The sequence below is a fragment of the Hippocampus bargibanti genome, linkage group LG20 (genome assembly GCF_051943395.1).
Source record: "Hippocampus bargibanti isolate YZ-2025 linkage group LG20, ASM5194339v1, whole genome shotgun sequence".
Classification (NCBI taxonomy): Eukaryota; Metazoa; Chordata; class Actinopteri; order Syngnathiformes; family Syngnathidae; genus Hippocampus; species Hippocampus bargibanti.
The window spans coordinates 266108-286472 of NC_142753.1; the positions used below are offsets into that span (position 1 = coordinate 266108).

Consider the following 20365-nt stretch of genomic DNA (forward strand, 5'->3'; position numbering starts at 1 on the left):
GGCTCAGAACCGCCATAGTTTTCGCTGGCAAGTCAAGTCATATTTTATTTTAAAGCAGATTCTTTACTTACAGACACTAAGTAACACTGTCTGTAAGTAAAGAAACTGCTTTAAATTAGATATCAAGTAGACAGGATGAACTTAGTACAACAAGTCAAGTCATATTCATTGTGATAGTTCTTAACCCTTTCATGCACCCTGTAACTTGATACAATGATTAGCTCGACACTTTGAAAGGTTTAAACATAAAAGATTTACAAAAGGGTCTGCAAGTGTAACGTTGTCAAATAAATCTGAACGCATCGGAAAGAAAAAAACAAAAACAAACATATGCACACAGCGCATGCTATCCAATAAGTTATCTGGCTGGCTATCTGGCGAGCTGTCTAGCGGGCTACCGAGCGAGCACTTTATTTGCTATCCATTAGCTATGTAGCTGGCTCGCTAGCTATCTAGCGAGATATCTATTAGATATCTGGTTGGCTAGCAAGTGAGCTATTAGCTATCTATAGCTATTTACTCACCTGAACCATTGTCTGCTTGATACTTAGCACGTTGTTTCACAGTTATTCCAGAGAGGTATCATTTACATTAAAATTCGATCAGATTAGATTAGCTGGCTACCTCGCTAGCTAGCTATCTGTTATCTATTAGCTGTCTAGCTGGCTGGCCGGCTATCTAGATAGCTTGCTATATGGCTATTTTGCTGGCTGGCTGGATAGATAGCTGGCTATCTATTAGCTAGCTTGCTAGATTTCCATCTATTTGAGTTACTTGCGGGTTGAGTGAACGCTGGCGTGTGTGTGTCTGTCGCTACTCACCCGCAGAAAAACTCATCCTGTGACTGTAAAGTGATCTTGAGAGCTTTGAAAGGTGCTTATAAATGAAATGTATTATTATTATTATTATTAGCTGGCTAGTTAGCTTTCTATGAGTGGGTGGACTGCCACTGCTCACCCACAGAAAAACTTGTCCTGTGACTGTAATTAAATGTATTATTATTATATGGAGTGGGGGGAAAAAACTGAAACCTTGACAATCGCATCTCAAGAGGAATGAAAAATGGCTAAACGGATGTCGTGCGTTCGCTATCGGTGACGTTGTTGGCTAGTGTACAGAAAAGACACACACACAAAAAACAAACCATGCATGATAAATTGCTGAGACTTGCAGCGGCCTCTGCGTAGTTGCGATTCATTCCCTCCTGCGTGCTAGAATTCTGTGACTGCGAGCGCTCCGATGCAATCGAGAACAGCAGTCACTCGTCTCGTGCTAGGGACAAATCGACTGTATTGTGCTTGGCTCCTTACGGAGAAACTGCTGGCTGCATGGTGAGGGTCATGTCGCATTTCGCAGAGCCCGCAGACCAGTTCAACTCCACATCCTGCTCAATGTTTTGTTGTTTTTCCCATTTGCCATGAAGAAAACTAATCAGAATACAAATGGTCTGTTCTAGGGGTCAGACTGTCATCAGAAAACACTTCTAAAAAGAAGCTAAAATGTGTTCTTAATAATAATAATAATAATAATAATAATAATAATAATAATAATAATAATAATAATAATAATACATTTAACTTCTAAGTGCCTTTCAAAACTCTCAAGGACACTTTACAGTCACAGGATAAGAACTTTTTTTGTGCGGGTAAGCAGCGGCAGCCATTCGCGCCAGCGTTCACTCTGCCCACAAGTAGCACAGCAGCAAAGTTATGAAAGGAAGAGGAAAGGAAAAAAAAAGAAATAGAGAAACAAAATACAAAAACTACAGTAAAGTCTCGTTATATCGATATCGGATATATCGATAGTCCCGGTTATATCGATACTACTTCTATGCACGCGCGGGGAAAATTACATGCAAACAGGGTCGGATATATCGATAGTCCCGGTTATATCGATATTTTTTCGGACTCCCTTGAATATCGATATAACAAGACTTTACTGTAATTAACAAATAATATGACAACACAAAGACACAGAGTCATTCATTCTTCAGCACTTGCTGTACCCTCTTTGTGACATGAAGCAGTTCTAGGTATCAAACTGCCTAGCGAACTAGCTATCAGCTATCTACTGCTGTCTAGCTGGCTGGCTATCTAGCTATTTGGCTGGCTGGCTCTCTATTAGCTGACTATTAGCTATCTAGCTGGCTATCTATTGGCTATCTATTAGCTATCTAGCTCGCTATCTTTTAGCTATTAGCTATCTGGATGGCTAGCTGGCTATCTATTAGCTAAATAGCTAGCTTTCTGTCGATTTGAGCGACTTCCGGGTTGAGTGAAGGCTGGAGCGTGTGGCTGCCGCTGCTCACCCACAAAGAAAAACTTATCCTGTGACTGTAAAGTGACCTTGAGTGTTTTGAAAGGCGCTTATAAATGAAATGTATTATTATTATTAGATGAAAGAGGGGAGGATCAAAGCAGTCTTTTCAGCAGTGGATCAGGGACTTCATGGTATTGGGAGAGAGTTCAGGAAACACCATATGCTAATATTAGCATGCTAGTTTTTTGTTTTGCTTTTTTAATCGCTATGATGACGCAGCAGTGACGCCTTTGCTCAACCAACGAGCGTCCAATATTTGTAGACACCACACCGCAAATGAGGGTGGTTCGGTGTACATGGAGTTGATCTTGCGCTTCTACAGCTTTTGGATGATCTCGGTTTTGTACCTTCTTTCCTTGAAGTTTTCCACTGGCTGACAGCAACAGACTACATAGCAGAAAGCAAATGGGGTCGTCGCTCTGCCAGATGCAAGATATGGGACGCATTCCTGTCAGACGAGGCCGAGAATATGGCCGAGGCATCGCTTCTTCTTCTTCTTCTTCATAAAGTTGTGAAGAAACACACTAGCCTGTCGACAGAAGCTCCCGTTTCAATTGGAAGGTTGTTATCTTCAAACACACAGGAAGCGATTTCCACCAAAGGCCTAATTGAATCGGGTCCGGATGTCACTGTTGATCAGCCACGTTGGCGCTAGGATAACTGCTAAGCTAGCACAAGTGTTCGCCAACCTTTGAGGGGTAAGTTGTTAACGATGAAGACTTGAAGGAGACGAGATAGGCACTTGTGCTGACAAAAACTCTTTTTTTCTATTTCTTAGTTACGGGTTCTTGGATGTTGATGACAAAAGGCATTGCTTTCATAATAATAATAATAATACATTTCATTTATAAGCAGCTTTCAAAGCTCTCAAGGTCACTTTACAGTCACAGGATAAGTTTTTCTGTGGGTGAGCAGCGGCAGCGCACGCGCCAGCGTTCACTCAACAAGGAATAACTCAAATGAATAGAAAGCTAGCTAGCTAGTTAGCTAGCGAGTTAGCTAGATAGCTTGTAGCTAATATCATAGCTAGCTAGATAGCCAGCTAGATAGCTAACCAGCTAGATAGCTCGCCAGCTATAGATAGCAAATAGTAAAAATGCGTGTGTCCACTCCAGTGCCAGGGTTTTTGTCATTTTTCACTCAAATTCCAGAACCCACAGAATATTCAGTTTTAGGACTACATAAACATTCAATGCAGCATGCAAAACCTTAGGCTCTCTTCTTTCATCAGAAAAAAATAGTTAATTCCTAAGTTATATAGGTCTAGAGTTATATGACCTTGAAATGGGGGCACCTGTACAAAATACAATAGATTAATTTATATTGTGCTTTAAAAACAGCTGAAGCTGGAACAAAGCACGAAAATGGAAAAAAAGGGAAATACTGCCAGTACATTGCCAATACATTGCCAGAGGTCTGACCAGCGCTTTATCGGCACCCAAGAATGAAAAAAAAAAACCCAAGCTACAGTAATTTGGGAATGGCTTTCCATGTCATATTTTCAATTCCTGAATAAATTTGTAAATGGCAGTGAATGAGTTAATTTGTTATCGACTGAGTGATGGACTTAGTAAAAGTTAACGAGCAAGTGATTATTTTAATCCGAAAGTATTTTATGAAGCCTCCTAGTGTCATCAACACCCGCTGCCAACAGTTCGCATGCCACCCCAAGCCCCCAAGAGACTGCATCACCTCCCAACAACCCACAAAGCCTTCAAAGCCAGCAAGCTTCAACAGTACCACCTGGCGGTGCGCCTTCGGCCAATTAAGGATCCAGTGGCCTCAATCCTCGAAGAGAACTGATTGGAAGCAGTTTGATGAGGACGTGGACAAGGTTCTGGAAGCGACATCCAAGGGGGATGTGGACCAGCGGCTGAGAACTATGACCACCCTCATAGTGAACATCGCGGCTGAGCGATTTGGAACAGAGGCACCAAAGCCCACGCCAACGGCCTATGCTCCATGCCGCAGAGCAAGGAAAATCCAGAGCCTGAGGGGAGAGTTGAAGCTGTTGAAGAGGCAGTATAAGATCGCAGGGGAAGTTGAGAGAGCTGGCCTAGCGGACCTGAGAGCAATCCTCAGGAAACAACTCCTGACATCGAGGAGGGCAGAGTTCCACAGGAGAAGGCGGAAAGAGAGAGCCAGAAAGAGAACAGCTTTTCTGGCCAATCCCTTCAAGTTGACCAGGCAGCTTCTTGGTCAGAAGAGGGCTAGTCACCTTACCTGCTCTAAGGAGGCCATCAACAACCACCTCAAGGCCACGTACAGCGACCCTAGCAGAGAACAACCGCTAGGTCCATGCGATGCACTGACAACACCACCAGAGCCTACATCAGACTTCAACCTCAAGGAGCCTTGCCTAAGTGAAGTGGTGGAAGTGGCGCGGAGAGCAAGGTCGAGCTCAGCACCAGGCCCAAGCGGAGTACCGTACAAGGTATATAAAAACTGCCCAAAGCTCTTACATCGGCTTTGGAGGGCCCTGAAGGTGATCTGGAGGAGAGGAAAGATCCCCCAGCCATGGAGGTATGCGGAGGGAGTATATATATATATATATATATATATAAGACGAGAGGTCTGAGAACATCGACCAGTTTCGTGTCATCTCCCTGCTGAGTGTGGAGAGCAAGATCTTCTTCAGCATTGTAGCCAGAAGACTCTCCAACTTCCTCTTGAGCAACAAGTACATCGACACGTCAGTGCAGAAGGGAGGAGTACCGGGCGTTCCTGGTTGCCTGGAGCACACAGGCGTGGTAACCCAGCTCATCAGAGAGGCAAGAGAAAGTAGAGGTGACCTGGCAGTATTATGGCTGGACCTCACCAATGCCTATGGCTCCATACCCCACAAACTGGTGGAGGTTGCACTGGTGAAGTATCATGTACCCCAGAAGGTCAAAGACCTCATCCCGGATTATTACAGCAAGTTCAGCTTGAGAGTCTCCACTAGCCAGCTGACATCTGACTGGCACCAGCTGGAAGTAGGCATAATCACTGGGTGCACCATCTCAGTCATCCTATTCGCACTGGCTATGGGCATGCTGGTCAAGGCGGCTGAACCAGAATGCAGGGGCCCTCTTAGCAAGTCTGGAGTAAAGCAACCTCCCATCAGAGCCTTTATGGACGACCTCACAGTGACAACAACAGCTGTACCAGGAGCCAGGTGGATCCTCCAAGGGTTGGAGTGTATCATGCCGTGGGCACGCATGAGCTTCAAACCCGCAAAGTCCAGGTCCTTGGTTCTAAAGAAGGGGAAAGTCACAGACAAGTTTCGTTTCAGGGTGGGACAACACCAGATCCCCTCAGTGTCTGAGAAGCCAGTGAAGAGCCTTGGCAAGGTCTTCAACTGCAGCCTGGGTGACAGTGAGTCCATCAAAGCAACCAGCACTGAACTGGAGGGCTGGTTAAAAACAGTGGACAAGTCTGGGCTCCCGGGAAGATTCAAGGCCTGGGTCTACCAGCATGGGATCCTCCCAAGAATCCTCTGGCCGCTGTTAATCTACGAGGTCCCCATGACTGTGGTGGAAGGTTTTGAGCAAAGAGTGAGCAGCTATCTGCGCAGATGGCTGGGACTGCCCCCAGCCTAAGTAGCATTGGGCTGTACGGGAAAACCAACAAGCTCAGGCTCCCCTTCAGCTCAGTCAGGGAGGAATTCATCGTAGCACGGAAACGGGAACATCTGCAGTACTCTGGATCTAGAGATGCCAAAGTGTCCGGGGCAGGGATCGTTGTGAGGACAGGGAGGAAATGGAGGGCAGTTGAGCGTGCAGAAACTCGACTGAGGCACAGGACCATTGTTGGAGCAGTGGCGCAAGGTAGAGCTGGATTGGGGAGCCGAACAGCGACCCGCTATGTCTCTGCCAGCGCGAGGGAGAGGCAGAGGCTGGTGCAGGAGGAGGTCCGAGCTGCAGTCGAGGAAGAGCGAACCAGCAGAGCAGTGGCCATGCGGCAGCAGGGTGCCTGGATGAAGTGGGAGCAGGCGATGGAGCGCCGCGTCACCTGGAAGGACATCTGGTCATGGAACTCACAGAGGATCAAGTTCTTGATTCAGGGGGTGTACGATGTCCTTCCAAGCCCATCTAATCTGTGCACTTGGGGCACCACAGAAACACCAGCATGCCCCTGTGTTCCAAGATTGGGACTCTGGAACACATCCTGAGCAACTGCCCCAAGGCCCTGGGCGAGGGTCGGTATCGGCGGAGGCACGAGCAGGTCCTCAAATCCATCGCTGAAGCAATCAGCAAGAGGATTGCGGCAAGCCGTTACACCCAAGCCACTGCGAAGACCATTCACTTTGTCAAAGAAGGACAAAGGTTGAATACAGCAAACAACTGCTCTACTGGTTTGCTCTCCACGGCCCGAGACTGGGTGATGACAGTTGACCTGGAAAGGCAACTGAAGTTTCCAGCACACATCACCCAGACCAGGTTGAGACCTGACATCATCTTAGTCTCTGAGGCCACAAAGCAACTCTTCTTGCTGGAGCTGACGGTTCCCTGGGAGGAGAGGATGGAGGAGGCTCAGGAAAGGAAGAGGGAGAAGTACCAGCAGTTGGTGGAGGAATGTCGGAGGAACGGGTGGAGGTTGAGGTGTATGCCGGTGGAGGTGGGCAGTCGGGGATTTGCCAGCCACTCCCTGAGCAAAGCCTATGGCACACTGGACATAACAGGTGCAAACCGAAGAAGAGCCATAGGCAACAACGTGGAGGCAGCAGAAAGAGCCACCAGATGGCTCTGGTTCAGGAGGGGAGAGCCGTGGGGGCAGTGGAGCAGTAGCATGCCACTTGGACACAGGCCGGGGCCTTGCAAACCCCCAGTCGGGTCGCCTGGAGGAGGGTGTCTGTTGAAAGACCCGAAACACCCAGTGATCCTAGGAATCAACACTGATGATGTGTCCAAGTTTGTGCATCATCAGATGTATTGTTAACTAACAGTAAGGCGATTATTATTGTGATTTTTTTTGAAGGCGGTGCTAGTCGGTGTGGGATGTCTGCCCTTTTAGGGAGACAGCTAGGTTAATACAGGAGATCATTTTACCAGGTTACAAGGTGCATGAAAGGGTTAAAATTAACCCCCCCGCTACTACACGACTGCTCCTTTATGGTATTAATTATTATAATGAGATACTAGGAGTAGTTTGCCAGGGGAAAAGTTCCAAATGGTGTAGAACGGCGGTGAGCTGAGTAGGCACCATGTAAGGGAATAGGGACAGCATTTTATAGCTTTCTGTGGCAATTACAATTTCTTTTTTCTGATATGCATTGTTCAGTTGATATCGCTCAGGCTGCCGCCTTTAATGTATGTATGTATGTATGTATGTATGTATGTATGTATGTATGTATGTATGTATGTATGTATGTATTTATGTATGTATGTGTTTATTTATAATTCATTAATTTATGTATTTATAATTCATTTATGTATAAATCTATCCGTCCGTCCATTTATACATTTATGTATGTATTTATTTAGTTTAGTTAATTTAAAACAGATTCTTATGTTACAGACAGTGTATTGTCTGTGTTTCAAATAGCTGACATGTTTCGGCGTCTACTTCCGCCTTCGTCTCGAAGGCATGTTTCGACGCCGAAACATGTCAGCGATTTGAACACCGTCTGTAATACGCTGTCTGTAACATCAGAATCTGTTTTAAATTAGACAGCATGAACTTAATACAACGAGTTGTTTCGTTATTTATTTATTTATTTATTTGCTTGCTTGTTTGTTTATAATTCATTAATTTATTTGCTATTCATTTATTTCTAAATCATTTATCGATCTATCCTTCTGTCTGTCCATTCATCCATTTATTTATTTGTTTTTTCATTAATTAATTATTTGTTTGTTTTGTTTCTATTTATTTATTTATTTATCCATGTATTTATTTATGTATTTGTTTATTTCTTTATGTATTTATTTCTCCATTCATTTATTTGAGCACCGTTGTGTCCATCAACCTTGAGACGATGGCTATCGCTTAAAATAAAGAAGGGAAGCAATAAAAAGAGACTTATAGCATATGCAGCATGCGCGTGTGGGACAAAAAAAAACCCAAAAGAATCAAGGTGTGGCAGAGTGGTGTACACACAAATGGAGAATTCCACTTATACAGCCCAATTCTAAAATCTGGATTCTCTCTTTTTTTTTTTTTTTTTATCCCCATCCTAAGCAACGTGTCTCCATAAGCCCCTTTCATGATCTCCATGCCACAATCAAAAATGTATTACCAGTGGCGGTATTGCATTATCCCCTTTCTCTATTTGTACCTTGTTGAAGTAAAAAAATAAAAAATGACAGAGTGGCCAAGTGGCACAAAGGGCATCGTGCCTCCTTGATCATCACCGCCGCCATCCTTCACCTTCCACATTTTCTGTCAATTTCCAATGCGACCGCCCCCCCCCCCCCTCCGCCATGTGTCACCTTCACCCACGGCGGTCATAAAATTACTGTCGCCACATCCTCATCCCCTCCACAAAGTCATTGCTGCGGTGTGGCCGCATCTCGACGGCAGCTCCAATTCTTAGAATATTACAATGTGAACAGGATAAATAGTTCTCCCTTTAACCGGATGCAAATTGATCGATTAACTGGAAATGTGTCATTTCCTCTTGAAATACTGTAAATATGAATAAGCCATTTGTTTCGATTGTGAAAATAAGAATTATACATGACATTTTAGCGCCTTTCAAAGCTCTCAAGGACACTTTACAGTCACAGACGAGCATAGCTACGATCATAAATAAAAGACAATCATAAATAGAATGCAATAAATAAAATACAATTATAAATAGAAGCAAGAGAGAGAGCTAAACAGAAAATGCCATTTTAAATCGGTGGCTTTTGAGATGGGACTTGAAGGTGGATCAGGGTTGATCAATAACAGTGGGAAAAAATACCGGATTTTTTACCCCACTGCCAAGAAACGGTGTATTTTCAAACCTTTTTAATAATCATTAGAATAATAATACATTTCATTTATAAGCGCCTCTCAAGGTCACTTTACAGTCACAGGCTAAGTTTTGCAGCGGCAGCCACATGCGCCAGCGTTCGCTCAACCCGGAAGTAACTCAAATAGATAGAAAGCTAGCTAGCTAGCTAATAGATCTGTGATAAGAATGACAATAATACATTTAGAAGCGCCTTTCAAAACTCTCAAGGTCACTTTTTGATGTAGAAGGCTTTTTTCATTCAACGAACTAAAAAAACTTTTCCAAATACTGTACAATACATAACTATAAGGTGCAGGCTTTTGGTTGTGCCTTATAAACCGGAAAATACGGTACATTAAAATATAAGATTTTGGGGGCGTGACCAACATTGATAGAAAAAAAAAAGCGAGCATCAAATTAGCGCTTTTAGCGAGGGAAATGCATGTAAACGCATGTATATGATATCTACGAGAGACAAATGCCGTTAGTTTGTGGGTTTACTTGTGTCTTTAATTAAATTAGATTAGATTAGATAACATTAAATTACATTGCATAAAATAGCATTACATTACATAAAATAAAATAAATTACATTGCATTAAATTAGATTGAATCGTATTAGATTAGATGAATCCTTATTAGTCTCACAGTGGAGAAATTCACAATTGACAATTACAGTGAAAATACAATTTATCGGGATTCGATTATTTTGCCACAATTCAAGCCTGTTGAAGCAACGATGAGAAGGTTTCTTCAGCGTACAGATGACGGCTGAAGAAACCTTCTCATGGATGGATGGACCAATCCTGTACGACTGAGAGCTTACACAGACCTGTTGAAGCAACAACACCAAACCAATAAACATGCCTGCTCTGTTTTTGTTTTTTTTTTTTTTGGGGGGGGGGGGTTGTTTCAGGCAGCTTGCTCCTCCCGTTACATATGAATTCACAAAACTTGGGGATGAGGAAACAACTTTACAACAAGCTTTGAGTAGTGTGTGAAAATGACGAACGGCAAATCCCACGGAGCCGCGAAGGAGCTGGAACATTGCAACACACTGCTGGAATTCAATCTTTTCTGTTTTAGTGAATCCTCTCACCGGCGCAGAGTTGCGAGAATGGTGGCTTCTTTTATTTCAGTGGAGTTTTACGATTGGTGCACAGAGACAGTCTTAGCTCGACGGATGCAGCGTGAGACGGTGGGGGGGGGGGGTTGGCTTTCAGGGTGAATCCCGAATTTATGGCTTGGTGTAAAGGAGGTCGGAGAGAAAAGATGCGTGAGCCTCAAATGTCATATTAACAAGGTTGTGTCATGGACAGAGAACCTCCATGTTAGGTATCTTCTTTTCCTTTCGGCTTTTCCCCTCAGGGGTCGCCACAGCGAATCAATGTCCTCCATCTATCCCGGTTTTGTGCATCCTCTTCTCTCACACCAGCTACCTTCATGTCCTCTTTGACCACATCCATAAAGCTCCTCTTCGGTCTCCTGTCTGGCAGTTCAAGGCTCAGCATCCTTCTCCCGATATAGTCGCTCTCTCTCCTCTGGACATGTCCAAACCATCTCAGTCTGACTTTCTCTCCAAAGCCTCTAATATGAGTTGTCCCTCTAATGTACTCCTTCCTGATCCTATCCAACCTGGTCACTCCCAAAGAGAACCTCAACATCTTCAGCTCTGCGACCTCCAGCTCTGCTTCCTGTCTTTTATTCAGTGTCACTGTCTCCAGTCCAAACATCATGGCTGGTCTGACCACGGTTTTATACACTTTTCCTTTCATCCTAGCTGAAAGCCTTCTATCACACATCACACCTGACATTTTTCTCCAGCCGCTCCAGCCTGCCTGGACACGCTTCTTCACCTCTTTTCCACACTCTCCATTGCTCTGGACAGTTGACCCCAAGTACTTAAATTCTTCCAAAATCTTCTTCGTGGTGATCAACAAGTAAGAGGAAGTATTTGACCGGTTTATTGGAAGGCAATGAATCACAACCACAAGTCTATTCTTGCTTTCCTTTGAAATCTATAGGACAGGCTATGCAGATGTAAAAATGAGGCATTGTTCACACAGTGAGTTCATTTCTACACTGCTGACCCCCAGACTCATTATCACATCTGCACCCAGAAAGATTGCGTATCTGGGAATGCATTGAACATGTAGCGGTGGAAAGGTGCAACCTATTCTTTGAAAGATTAAAAGCTGTTTTGCCAAGTACTGAGCGAAGCGCGGTGTCCAATTTCAGCCCAGACGTAATTTATCAACTAAAATGGTTTAATGAATTCCTCAGTTACGCTTGCATTGCTCCTTTGTGATGAGATGAGGAAAAACAAATTGAAAGAGATTTTTTTTTCAACTGTGACTGCTGTTGGGGATTTATTGACATATTTTTTTCCCGGGTTGATATTCAGGATGGTTCATTTTTATAAATAAATATTTCTAAAGATGAAATAAATGTAAAGGACAACCGACACCTCAGAACAAGTATATAAAAATATACATAATTTGTAAAATCACTTCAAATGACTTCTACTGAGCACATTTTACAAAGATTCCACCGCATATAGCTATATTTTATGTTTTAAGACTTGTGCTGAATATTCAGGAAGTATATATAGACAGTAAAGTCTCGTTATATCGATATTCTCAGGAGTCCGAAAAAATATCGATATAACCGGGACTATCGATATATCCGACCCTGCGCGCATGTAATTTTCTACTTGCGTTCATAGAAATAGTATCGTAATAAGCGGTACTATCGATTTTACCGATATCGCTATAACGAGACTTTACTGTATTTATATATATACAGCCCCCATGCAGAGAATGGGGGCTGAATGGTTACTTCGAAACCCAAAGTCACGGTTGACCACGAAACAACTAGTAGCTCAGTGTTCCAATATCCACAAACGGCAATTGCTATCACAACTTGAGATTGATGAGGTACGACACAAATTCCGAGGTGAAGGGCCCCAGGCTGCCACATCAGAGGAAGAGGTTAGACCAGGGATTGGGAGGCAAGCCCCAATGAATGAAATGCTGAGCGAGACAGCAACTGACCTGAGAGATAAGTTCATGGCAAGAATGAAAACTGGGCAACCAAGAAACCGATTACAACGGCTATGTGAAGTACCACGAGATTCGTTAACCACCATGGAAAAGACGGTTGGAGGCCAAGATCAAGGCGGCTCGGAAAGATGTGAGTCGATTGACGGAGACCCAGAGAGGTGTGACTAAAAGGCCCCAACAGGTACATGCAGACAACCATACCTGAAGCACTCGAAACTGCCAAACAAAGGCTCCAGGCCTTGTCCAGTCGCCTAAAGAGGTACACGAAAGGGAATGAGGCCAGAAGAATAAACAGGCTGTTCGCAACACAACCTGCGAAAGTGTACGCTCAGTGGCAGGGTTCTAACAGCAGAGCAGACCTTCCAAGGCTGGAAACTGAAAGATACTGGAAAGGCATATGGGAGAAGGAGGTCGCACATAACAGCAGTGCACAATGGCTAGTGACTCTGAAAGAGGAGCACAGCAACCTCCCTGAACAGAACCCAGTTACCATCACAGCGGCATATATACAAGGAAGAGTCTCAGGTATGAAAAACTGGACCGCACCAGGCCCGGATATGGTCCACACCTACTGGCTAAAGAAACTCACAGCTCTCCACGAGCACCTAGCAGCACAAATGAACCAGTTGCTGATGGATGGGACTCACCCAGGATGGCTAACCGAAGGGCGAACAATCCTGATCATGAAGGATTCCTCAAAGGGTGCAGTTCCTTCCAACTATCGGCCAATAACCTGTCTCTCCACAACATGGAAGCTCATGTCAGGCATCATTGCGGCTAAGATAGGTGGACACATGGATCAATACATGAGCAAAGCACAGAAAGGCATTGATAGAGATACTAGAGGTGCCAAACATCAGCTGCTGGTTGACAGAACAGTCGCACAAGACTGCAGGTCCCGACATACCAACCTGTGCGCAGCCTGGATTGATTACAAGAAAGCAGATGACTCGATGCCACACACATGGATCACTGAATGCTCGGAGTTGTATAAGGTCAACAGGACCCTGAGAGCCTTCGTTGCAAACTCGATGAGGATGTGGAAAACCACACTTGAAGCCAATGGCAAGCCACTAATGCAAGTCCATCAAATGTGGCATATACCAAGGTGATGCACTCTCTCCACTGCTGTTCTGCATAGGACTGAACCCCCTCAACCAGATAATCGCCAAGACAGGATATGGATACCGCCTCAGAAATGAAACTACGATCAGTCACCTCCTCTACATGGATGACATAAAGCTGTCTGCTAAGAGCGAAGGGGACATAGACTACCTGATGCACACAACCAGGATCTACAGCAGTGACATCGGGATGTCATTCGGGCTGGAGAAATGTAGTCGGATGGTGACTAAGAGGGGCAAGGTAGTCCACACTGAAGGGGTCTCACTCCCTGAAGGAACAATAGCAGACATTGAAAACAGCTACAAGTACCTCGGTATACCACAGGCCAATGGCAACTTCGAACTAGCAACAAGGAAAGCGGCTACGACCAAATACCTCCAGCGGGTGAGGCAAGTCCTGAGAAGCCAGCTCAATGGCAAGAACAAGACCCGGGCAATAAACAGCTACGCCCTGCCAGTGATCAGATACCCTGCAGGAATAATAAGGTGGCCAAAGGAAGAGATTCATACCACGGATGTTAAGACCCGAAAACTCCTCACCATGCACGGAGGGTTCCATCCCAAGTCCAGCACCCTGAGACTGTACACAAGCCGTAAGGAAGGAGGCCGGTGACTAGTGAGTGTGAGAGCCACTGTCCAGGATGAAACATCCAAGCTCCATGAATACATCAAAGAGAAGGCTCCAACGGATGATGTACTCAGAGACTGTCTCAGACAATGGGGAACAGAGGATGAGGTGCTGGAAGAGGGACAATCATGGGATGAAAAGACCCTACACGGGATGTACCACCGAACCATAGCTGAAGTGGCTGATCTCAGAAAGTCCGAGCAGTGCTAGAGAGGGCTGGCCTAAAGGACAGCACAGAGGCACTCATCCTGGCTGCCCAAGAGCAGGCCCTGAACACCAGAGCCATAGAGGCAGGGATATACCACACCAGACAAGACCCAAGGTGTAGGTTGTGCAAAGAGGCACCTGAGACAATCCAACACATAACTGCAGGGTGTAAGATGCTGGCAGGGAAAGCCTACATGGATTGGATTTGCCTTTATTAGTCTCTCAGTGGAGAAATTTACATTTCACAGCAGCAAAGTGATGAAAGAAATGAAAGTAGAAAAGCAAAACACAGGAGCTGCTGGAAAGGCAGCCACTCTCGCGGCGCCGTCTTGAAGTCAAAAGAACAAAAAAAAAAACTAAATAACAAATAACATGACAACACAAAGACACAGAGAGACATTCATTCTTAAGCACTTTCTGTACCCTCTTTGTTACATAAAGCAGTTCCAGATGAAAGAGGAGAGGATCAAAGCGTCTCTTCACCAGTGGATCAGGGACATCATGGTGGAATGTGCACGTCGACTACAAGCTAAATGTTGAAAGCAAACACGCAGCTGGAAACATTAAATAGTATATATATATATATTATATTCCGTAGCGCTTCTTCCTCATTAGGGTCGCGGGGGGTGCTGGAGCCTATCTCAGCTGTCTTCGGGCACAAGGCGGGGGACACCCTGAATTGGTTGCCAGCCAATCGCAGGGCACACAAAGACGTACAACAGTCACTCTCACACTCACACCTAGGGACAATTTAGAGTGTTCAATCTGCCTGCCAGGCATGTTTTTGGGATGTGGGAGGAAACCGGAGGACCCGGAGAAAACCCACGCGGGCCCGGGGAGAACATGCAAACTCCATACAGGGAGGCCGGGGTGGGACGCCAACCGGCGACCTCTGCACTGTGAAGGCGGTGTGCTAACCACTCGACTGCCGGGCCGCCTATATATATATATATATATATAAAAATCCGCGTCTCACCCACCATGGGTGGTGTCTGGCCCCCATTTTAGCACTGCGCTTTTCTGGACCGAGATATCCGATGTTGTTCCCGGGATCTATTGCAACCACTCGTGGAGTTTGGGGGTCACTGCCCCGAGTGCTCCGACCCCCACAGGCACGACTGTCACCTTGACCTTCCAGGCTCTCTCCAGCTCCTCTCTGAGCCCTTGGTATTTCTCCATTTTCTCATGTTCCTTCTTTCTGATGTTTCCCTGCCAGCATCTTACACCCTGCAGGTATGTGTTGGATTGTCTCAGGTGCCTCTTTGCACAATTTACACCTTGGGTCTTGTCTGGTGTGGTATATCCCTGCCTCTATGGCTCTGGTGTTCAGGGCCTGCTCTTGGGCAGCCGGGATGAGTGTCTCTGTGCTGTCCTTTAGGCCAGCCCTCTCTAGCGCTGATAGGACTTCTTGAGATCAGCCACTTCAGCTATGGTTCGGTGGTACATCCCGTGTAGGGGCTTTTCCTCCCATGTTTGTCCCTCTTCCAGCACCTCATCCTCTGTTCCCCATTGTCTGAGACATTCTCTGAGTACATCATCTGTTGGAGCCTTCTCTTTGATGTATTCATGGAGCTTGGATGTTTCATCCTGGACACTGGCTCTCACACTCACTAGTCCCCGGCCTCCTTCCTTACGGCTTGTGTACAGTCTCAGGGTGCTGGACTTGGGATGGAACCCTCCGTGCATGGTGCGGAGTTTTCGGGTCTTAACATCCGTGGTATGAAACTCTTCCTTTGGCCACCTTATTATTCCTGCAGGGTATCTGATCACTGGCAGGGCGTAGCTGTTTATTGCCCGGGTCTTGTTCTTGCCATTGAGCTGGCTTCTGAGGACTTGCCTCACCCGCTGGAGGTATTTGGTCGTAGCCGCTTTCCTTGTTGCGAGTTCGAGGTTGCCATTGGCCTGTGGTATACCGAGGTACTTGTAGCTGTTTTCAATGTCTGCTATTGTTCCTTCAGGGAGTGAGACCCCTTCAGTGTGGACTACCTTGCCTCTCTTAGTCACCATCCGACTACATTTCTCCAGCCCGAATATATATACAGTAAAGTCTCGTTATATCGATATTAAAGGGAGTCCGAAAAAATATCGATATAACCGGGACTATCGATATATCCGACCCTGTTTGCATGTAATTTTCTCCGTGCGTGCATAGAAATAGTATCGATATAACCGGGACTATCGATATATCCGATATCAATATAACGAGACTTTACTGTATATATATATTTACATACGTCACTACCTCACTTTACATTCAGAAATTACATGTATTGTCTGTTGTCAATTGTATGTCTTTTTAGTCCACATTATGAGTGCCTTGCATGCCTTGCACGCTGGCTCCGAGAGGACATTAATTTCATCTGTGCTGTATGTCATGTACATTAGCATATTTGACAATAAAGCTGACTTTGACTTTGATATATATATATATATATATATATATATATATATATATATATATATATATATATATATATATATATATATATACACACACACACACACACACACACACATACATACATACAAATACATTATTTTACAGTACGGATTGCTTAACATGCCAAGGTCGTTTCGAAAGCACCATTTGAATCATTTCAACAATAATGGAGTGAAACTGTAACCATCAAATATGACTTTTTAATAGTGACAATTTAAAGTAAACAGTTCAACATTAGTTTCTTGTAAATCCCCCGTGCGGATGGACAAACGCTCAACGATGCAAAAAAATGCATACCAATGACCAAATACGTATGCAAACACCCACAAAATAAATACATGAATAAATAACCAAAATGCAAACACATTTGTGCAAAACTAATTTTAACCGAGTAACCAGATGTGCAAGATTAAGATGTGACCAAAATATTCATATATCAAATCAAAAACACACATCTCTATCTGTACGATATCAGACCTTACTCAAGAACCGGCACATCAGGTTAGTCAAAATAACAATACATTATAGCAATAATATATATATATATATATATATAATATCTAAATAATGTGCATTTTTTTTCTTCCTGAAACATCATTGATATTAATACACAAACCTTGGTTTAAAATTAAAAACAAATATAAATCCAAACCTGACAAACCTGAAAAAAGTATCCCCCCAGGCCTCATCTGCTTAAAAGACTGGACACAGATGAATTAATATTTGCTGTAACTATATATTTATTTATTTATGCAGTTGGTTATTGATTTATGTATTTATTAGTTTATTTTTTTGTGAGCAGATGTAACAAAAGCCAATACTGTACTATTCCTCCCAGGGACCAAATTCTGAAATACAGTCCCCTCTTCTCAGGTAAATGGTATCGTTTATCTGGAAATGTGCCAACTGAAAAATATTGATGACTGATAATTTTCCAACCCACAAAAAATAATAATAATAATAAACATTGGACATTGAGTTTGGCAATTACTTCCTGGGCAAACTGTCGTCCCATGTGGGATAATGTTCTGCGGAGAGATATAACCAAGATGTGTTTTTTTATTTTTTATTGTAGATAATAATAATATATTTTCATTTATCGGCACCTTTCAAAACTCTCAAGGTCACTTTGCAGTCACAGGATAAGCTTTTCTGAGGGTGAGTAGCGGCAGCCACACGCGCCAGCGTTCACTCAACCCGGAAGTAACTCAAATAGATAGAAAGCTCACGAGCTAGCTAATAGATACCTAATACCTCGCTAGATAGCAAGATCATCAGAAAGCTATGTAGAGAGCAAATTTAGGTCATTTTTCCCCAATTTTATTGATGTAAAAAATACCATTTAAAAAAAAGTCATTGGCTTTAGGGCAGCTACAGCTACAGGGGGATGGTAACGCTAGGTGTTAGCATTAGCATGCTGTGACAATACGAGCTAATTACTCATCACCGTTAGCTGATACTAAACTAGCTTACGCTGGGCCGTTGCTAGCTAAGATACAGTAATAATAATAATAAATAATACTAATAATAATAATAATAATAATAATAATAATAAATTTCATTTATAAGCACCCTTCAAAACTCTCAAGGTGACCGTACAGTCACAGGATACAGTCGTTAATAGATAGATAGCGACCTAGGGAGCTAGAAGATAGCTAGCTATATAGCTAAACGATAGCTAGCTAGATAGCCAGCGAGCCAGCTAGACAGCTAATAGATTGCTAATAGATAGCAAATAGATCCATTTCCAACGGAGCTTGTGCGCCATCTTGTGCATTTTCTGCGTGCTACATTGGAGTCCAGACGGCTCGAATTGATACGGAACGACTTCTTGAATCGATTGCAAACATTTACGATTTCCTCTTCAGAACTATTTGATTCATATTCATAACTAGATGAGTAACAAGAAAGCATCTTCTCCAAATCTGTAGCCATTGTTTTGATTCTCAACCCGATAGCTAGCTAGCTAGACAGATAATAGATAGCAAATAGATAGTTAGGTACCTAGCTTGCTAGCTAGCTAGACTGTCATAAGGAATTCTGTTAAACGGAAATCCCTTAATCAGAAAAAAAAAAATGTAGTAACTTTTTTTTTACTTTTATGAGTTTTCGGACTACATAAATATTCAATTTGGTTAGAAACTGAGCCGAAAAGTTCATTCCATTTTGAAGTTGTTCATGTCAAAAATAAAAACGCTTTGACGAACACGAGAAATTAGCTCAAGGGGCAGACTTACATCACAGGATGCAATAATAGCAAACATTTTCCAAAAAATGTATTCTGAAGATTATTAAATAACTCGGACAAAGTTTGAAAAACAAAATGAACATATCGCAGCCCTCATTTGAAACCGCAAAAGCAAATGACAAGATTTGCTTCCTTTTCTTTGATGCAATTAGTTAAAACAGCCAAACTTAGTGGTCGTGTGCTTTAAAAATAATATGTTTCATTGAGAAGCGCCTTTCTCAACTCTCAAGGTCACTTTACAGTCACAGGATCATTTTCTTCTGTGGGTGAGCAGCGGCAGCCACACGCGCCGGTGTTCACTCAACCTGGAAGTAACTCAAATAAATAGAAAGCTAGCTAATACATAGCTAATAGCTAGCCAGTTAGATAGCTTATAGCTAGCTAATATATCGCCAGCGAGACAGCTAATAGATGGCAAATAGATAGCTTTACCCCTTTGATGGACCCTGTAGCCTGTTAACCTGATGACTGTCATAACTGCTGTCCCTGTAAGGGTGAATGTAAAACCATCAGCTAAATAATGTGGGACTTTTTTCACCTTTCAGGTACATAAGAGCACAAAAACGCAGTTCGCAAATGAGTTTTTTGTTTTTTTTTAATCGTTTCAACCAAAGCTCGATTAAAGCGAGTCAAGATCGTTGTGACTGTTCTTGTGGTTTGTTTACATGGGACAATTTGAAATTTTGGCTCAGGCTTTAGCAAGCATGATTGAATTTTACAAGTTTGATTTGCGTTCGCGGGCCGAATGAAATGATGTGTCGGGCCAGATTTGGACCCCGGGCCTAGACTTTGACACCTGTGTAACAGCAGTCAAAACTCTTCACTAAATTGCCATGGTGGGGTGAGGTTTAATTTGGATCGTTCTTACAATAGAGTTCTTAGACCATAGAGGCTTAGTTATGCTGATCAGGTGATACCAGAGCAAATGGGGCAATTAGCCAGTCGTAGACCCCATAATTGGCAGGACAATAGAAGCTATCTGGCTACCTGGCTGTCTATCTATTAGCTAGGTAGCTATCTATTAGCTATCTACCAAGCTGGCTATCTATTAATGTAATTAATAGATTAATAGGTAGTAATATCTATTAATTAATTATTATTTAAACTAATAGATTAATAATAATAAATATTAAACTAATCACCTCATCAGCATTACTAATCCTATGTTGCCGAAGCAGGCTGTTGTACAAACGATCCAAATTGAGGTGATACCAGAGCAAATAGGGCATTCAGGCTCGTCGTTAGTCAGGACAATAGGAGCAATCAGTGGAGCCACAGGGAGTAGTCCTCTGCTCCCCCCAACCTGAGAGCAGGGACCTACCAAAGCAGAGTCCAGCACCGCCATGTCCGGACTCCCATGTAGGGATATATATATATATATATATATATATATATATATATATATATATATATATA

General features: G+C 43.4%; 1 pseudogene; it reads left to right on the forward strand.

Annotated features, from left to right (window-relative positions):
* The first annotated feature begins 3934 nt into the window (after window positions 1-3934).
* LOC148882552 (uncharacterized) lies at window positions 3935-7239 on the forward strand (annotated as a pseudogene).
* The last annotated feature ends 13126 nt before the right edge of the window (window positions 7240-20365 follow it).